This window comes from Podarcis pityusensis (genome assembly GCF_964106645.2).
Source record: "Podarcis pityusensis genome assembly, chromosome: 11".
NCBI classification, from domain to species: domain Eukaryota; kingdom Metazoa; phylum Chordata; class Lepidosauria; order Squamata; family Lacertidae; genus Podarcis; species Podarcis pityusensis.
This window is the reverse complement of record NC_138036.1, coordinates 15,037,848-15,043,847: the sequence shown is the minus strand read 5'-3', so window position 1 is coordinate 15,043,847 and position 6,000 is coordinate 15,037,848. Positions and strand designations below refer to the sequence as shown.

General features: G+C 45.4%; 1 long non-coding RNA gene across 1 annotated transcript in view; it reads left to right on the top strand.

Annotated features, from left to right (window-relative positions):
- Positions 1 to 2,860: 2,860 nt before the first annotated feature.
- Positions 2,861 to 6,000, top strand: part of LOC308458782 — a 39,964-nt gene continuing 36,824 nt past the window's right edge. The window contains exon 1 of the long non-coding RNA XR_013977651.1: positions 2,861 to 5,124. This is a non-coding gene — a long non-coding RNA (uncharacterized lncRNA). The remainder of the gene's footprint in view (positions 5,125 to 6,000) is intronic.

The following is a 6,000-nucleotide window of genomic DNA, read 5'->3' as shown; positions in this document are numbered from 1 at the left end:
GGGTTTCGAGGAAAGAAATGGAGCTTTGTATTACAAAGGGGCACTGTATATCCCTGAAGGAGACTTAAGGGGGAGGGTACTCAAGCAGTTGCACGACAGTCCCACGGCGGGGCATTTTGGACAACACAAAACCATGTGGTTGGTCACCAGGGAATTTTGGTGGCCTAAGGTGAGGGAAGATGTACGGGAGTATGTAAGAGGGTGTGAGCAATGCCAGCGAGCCAAAGGGGAGAGGCGGGCACCGGCGGGGCTATTAGAACCCTTACCAACCCCAGAACGACCTTGGGAGGCAGTGTCGATAGATTTTATGACTGATCTGCCGAAGTCCAAGGGGAAAACAGCCATCATGGTGGTGGTAGACCTACTAACAAAGATGTGCCACTTTGTAGCCTGCTCGCATGCAGTCACGGCGGAAGAGACAGCGAAGTTATTTGTAGAACACATTTTTAGGTTGCACGGGGTGCCATTGAGGGTGGTCTCAGACCGAGGAAAACAATTTACTTCCAGGTTCTGGAGGAAGCTCATGAGCTTACTGCAGGTGGAGGTCAACTTTTCGACTGCCCGGCACCCTGAAACCAACGGGCAGGCGGAAAGAGCAAACGGGGTCCTCCAGCAATACCTGAGGTGTTATGTCAATGACAGAGAGAATGACTGGGTAGAAAAGTTGGCGCTGGCGGAATTTGCCTACAACAATGCCGAGAATGTGTCCACAGGGATGAGCCCCTTCTTGGCTAATTATGGGTGTCATCCCAGGGCTTTCCCAGGGGGAGAAGGGGAGAGATGGGGTGTCCCGGCAGCCGAGCATTTTGTAGAAGAAATGGAAGCAATCCATCGTCAGCTCCAACTCAACTTAGAAAGGGCGAAGGAAGAATACAAGAGGCAGGCAGACAAGAACCGAAGGGAAGGTGAAACCATAAGGGTGGGAGATAGGGTGTGGCTGTCAACCCAAGGGTTGCCGTTCAAAGGAGGTTGTAAGAAATTAAGACCCAGGAGATTGGGTCCCTTTGAGGTCATTCAACAGGTCAACCCAGTGGCTTTCAGGCTCCGGTTACCCAACCACATGAAACTGCACCCAGTATTTCACAGGTCGTTACTGTCACCGTATGAGGGGGGACGAGAAGGGATGGCCACTCGGGGACCGGTCATAGAAGAAAGGGAATGCAGCAGCCATGTGGCAGAAATCCTCGACGCCAGATGGAAGGGGGATCAGGTGGAGTATTTGGTAGCGTGGGAAGGAGAACCGGAGTCAGAAAACACTTGGGTAATGGCAGAAGATATCAATGACGAGGTATTGATAGAAACGTTCCATCAAAGGTTCCCAAGGAAACCTCAGCCTGTGGAGAGGTTCCGGAGGGAATACTTTGGGACCACCGATGAGGAGGAGGAGTTGGAAGGATTCTCGGAATCGGAAGGGGAAGGGGAGATGGACTCTGAGGAGGAGGAGTACTTCGAGACCAGGAACCGCAACAGGTGGAGAGAAGTGTTCGGGACATCGGAAGATGAAGGAAGTTCATTCCGGGGTTTTGCCTCCTCACCGCCCGTAGAGGAGGGGGCGAGAGGGGATGAAGGGGGCCCTGGAGGGGAGGTGGATGTCAGGGAACTGCCATCGGAAGGAAGGGAAGTGAAAGGGCTCACACAGGTTGGGAGAGACTCAGCAGCTGAAGAGGGAACCAGTAGGGGGAGAGGAGCTGAGCTGAGGGAAAGGGAGCTGGAGGGATGGCTCAGAGACACTTCCAGCGAAAACAGTGGGGAGGTTTCAGGACCTCCTGTAGGGACACCCACTCCTCGCCGGAAACTGTCACGCAGAGAGTCCAGAAGACGTGTTTCCGTTAAGGAGCTTTTATGTTGGAAGCGATTCCGAAAGCAACCACTGTCGGAATCTGCCAGCGACTGACGGAGCCATGTTTAAGGGGCTCCGTTACAGACAGAGGTTTGCAAACTTGACCAAACTCTGAGGGACTTGGATTTTACACACAAGCAGCTCATCGTCCCATCACACCCACCTATGAATTGGCTGGTTGGAATGCAGCTAAAAATAACAGAGATATCTCTCAATAGCAGGCTTCCTCCAGGACATGTTGTGACTGCCGTGCACATTTGTTAAATGTTGTATTTAGATGTACCAAGTTGTTGTTTTGAAACATGAGATGGCAGCATTGTGGAACATAATGGCTACCCCCAGCTTAGAGCAGGACAGCAATTATGGTGTCCTGCTAAATTGGCCAAATTTGGAAGCACCCGTTCAGCATTTGCAAAGCTCCAATTAAAAAGTTCAGGGTTTCCTTGCTTCCTTGCCTGTTGTTTTTGCTGCTGAAATTTGAGTTTGGGCACACACAAAACACATCCAGCAATACATGCCCGCCTGATGCAAGTCCACACCAACCTCTCGTCACTTGGCTCGTTCTGCAAGCTCTGAAAGGTTGCTGGGGTTGCAGTCTTGATGTTCCTCCCATTAGCTTTCATGAAAGGGGCCTTTTTGAAAAGCACACCCTAAATTACCTGCAGCTACGGTGATTAAAGCTTTTAGAGACTTTGTTCCTTGTACATACAATAATGTGGGCGTGCAACTTATGGTGATTGGAGGGCCTTACAGGTGACAGTAAGAGAATATTCACTGGTTTTGCAAATCTTACTCCCAACCTGCCTGTTCACTGCTGAATGAAAGAAATAATTACTGAGCAAATTCAACTAAGGATGCTTGCATTTAGTACCTGGAACCTGGGTAGTTCTAAACAATCCAGGACAAAAAAAGTAGGGGAAAGCATTTGTTGTTCAGTGTGAGCCGCAAAACACTGGATGGATCCTGTTTTCAGCACTTGGGTTTATTTTACATACATAGAAATTATTGAGTATGCCTCAGCAGCGTGCAGCTAGGAAATTTTATTTTATTTTTAAATCCAAACTTCTATCATTATCATGTAAATAATGCAATACATTTCAAAAAAATAAATAAAAAATATATGGGTGGATGGGTGCCAATGGAAATATATTTCCATACATACACATGGATATGTATGTATAAAGAAAGAAGAAAAGAACATATATAATAAAATTCAGTAAGAAAATCTAATTAACACTGATATTGAATTAACATAAAAAGTGTAAATAAATTAATTAATGAAGAGATGACAAAAATGGAGGGGCGGGGGAGTATTTATCTGATCATTGGTCTGATCATTGACCTGCTTGTTGATCCCACATTAATGATGTACAGTGGTACCTCGGGTTACATACGCTTCAGGTTACATACGCTTCAGGTTACAGACTCCGCTAACCCAGAAATAGTGCTTCAGGTTAAGAATTTTGCTTCAGGATGAGAACAGAAATCGTGCTCCGGCGGCACGGCGGCAGCAGGAGGCCCCATTAACTAAAGTGGTGCTTCAGGTTAAGAACAGTTTCAGGTTAAGAACGGACCTCCGGAATGAATTAAGTACTTAACCCGAGGTACCACTGTACAATGTTCCCAGTAATATCATAAAATTTTAGAGTTGGAAGGGACCCCAAGGGTAATCTAGTCCAACTTCCTGCATTGCAGGAATCACATCTGACTAACGGCCAATGTACAATATGCAAGCAATATCCGTGGAAATAAAAATACAACCTGAAACCACTAAAACAACTATATAAAAATATACAAAAAGCAAATTAAACATATACCAGAATGAACCAGGACAAAAAAATAATGACTCTTGAGGGTAAGCGTTATAAATATGACATGGTACATTGTGCAAATGTGTTCATTTTGCAAATTGCAGACTTTGTCACCCAAAGAGTTCTGCCCTGTAACCTACCATTCTTTGCTTCTGGAAACTTCTTGGCACCTAAGCCTTTTAGTACATGGCCGTGTTTAATGTGTGTGCATTTGTGTTGCATGTGCGTGTTGTAAAATGTACGTGGGGTGCGTGATCAGGAGTTTGGGGGTTATTTTCCTCGGCGACATATACAGACTCTACTAAATGGCAAGTAGACATCTTCCCGTTGTTATAGCAACCAATTAGTATGCATGCCTGTTTAGGAAATATGTGGATTTGAAAATTGGAGACTGGATTTCAAATTGGCCTTCTTTCTTGGTTTTGAAATCAGTTTCTTGCTTCAGTCGCTCCACCATGATGACCAAGAGTAGCTTACTCACCACTGAGCAGGCCAGATTTTCTGTATCTCTTACGTTAGATCTATTCTAGGCATCTGCATTACTTGAGGAATAAGGCTCCGAGATTCCAGTTCTCATTCATTGTCATCAGGCATCTCCCAATGCTATGGGGAGATGATATACAGGGCTCCAGTCTCCCCAAGTACAGCAAAGGCAACTATAGGACAGATGGCATTCCTGGCAGCACTGATTTTCATCCTAGGCTCAAGGCCAGATCCATTTTATATTATTTTTTTAAGGGAAGAAGCATTGGCTCTGTGGACATCCTTTTCGGGAAGGACTTGAGGGAAGTCAATTAAATGAAACAACACTTCTGAAATTGCGCACGAGACAGGCAGTGGGGTGTTGACAAAACTGCCAACAGTAATGTATTAATGGCGGCCGGACCTGGAGTCTCAAGTGCAAAATAAAGGAAAGTATACGCAGCAACTATAATTAAAATGAATACATGTGGTAAATTTTGCAGGAACAATGCCTGACTGAGAGCAGGCAGGAATCTCTTCTCTTGCCCATGTGGCTTTTGGTCTGAATTGGCAAATGCATTATTTCAAAGCTTCTAAAGTCTTCTCCTGTCAATGAACTTTTCCCACACACATTAATGTTAATTGCAAGGGGTTTTGGAGGGTTATTCTTGTGGGATAACCAGCCTCATATAACCAATATGCTTAGGCCCAATTAATGCATGAAGGGGTTAATACCATAGCTTAGGTTTCCTGCCAGGCTTCCTGCTATGTCACTTCCTCTTACCTTGGGAGGAAATAGCTAATCAAGCCTAATGCTTCCCCTCTCAGTCTACCTGAGAAACTCAGCGAGGGAAGAGGTCTGAGCTGATTGCTCTAGCTCAGCCACATGACTCTCACCGGCCAATAATCTAGGAACTTCTGCCATTTTGTAACAAAGCTGAGATTTTCTGCTTGTGCACGTTTTCTGACTGATGTATCAAAAAGCACATTAATCTGAGCTTTGAAGATTTTGTAAGTAGTCCATTTTTTAAAATTTACCAAATGTGAGGTCTTTTCCTATGCTGGGGGAAGCGGGGAACCTTAGAAAGGCCTGTTTTAAAAGTTTAACAGCCTATATGTCCATGCTTTACTTTGCTGCATTTTTTGTGACTTTAAATCTCTGCTGGGGTTCCCTCACCAAACAGTACTAGCCCCAAACTTGGATCTTGCCCATCCAGGAATTCTCCCCCCTCTCTCTCTCTCTGTGTGTATACACACACACACACACACACACTGCATCAACAATTCTAGGGCACACTTAAGCTCATTCAAGGTCTGTCAAGCCTACTTGTTACCCATGCAAACCACAAATGCCTCCATTTTCTCTGTGGCTGCTCATTGCCAAAGACAGTAATGGAAATGTTTTTATGATCAGCCTCTGATTTGCCCAGAGGAACCCCTGACTACCTCCCAAGAAACTCCCAGCTCCTAAAAACAGGGTAGCCACCAATGGTATTCCATCCACTGGTGAAAGGCATCCATTAAAGGAACAATTAGAAAAGTAATTTTTGATTATTCATCTTCTGCTGCAGCTGCCCCATGTTATGAATTCTGCTCGGGGGGCGGCAGCGGTTAACCCCTTAGATAGAATAAATATCAGGGGAGAGGGCTGAAGGCGAAAGAGGTTTTTTGGTTTTATGATAAAGATTGTCTTCTACAATAGACGAGTATAGGACCATCACTTTCTGCACTTCCTAGTCTGGCCCAGGTGTTTTGGCAAGCTCAGGGTTGGAGGACTTCAAACTACCCCACCTCTTAGTGAAAAATACAGTGGTACTTCTGGTTACATACTTAATTCGTTCCAGAGGTCCGTTCTTAACCTGAAACTGTTCTTAACCTGAAGCACCA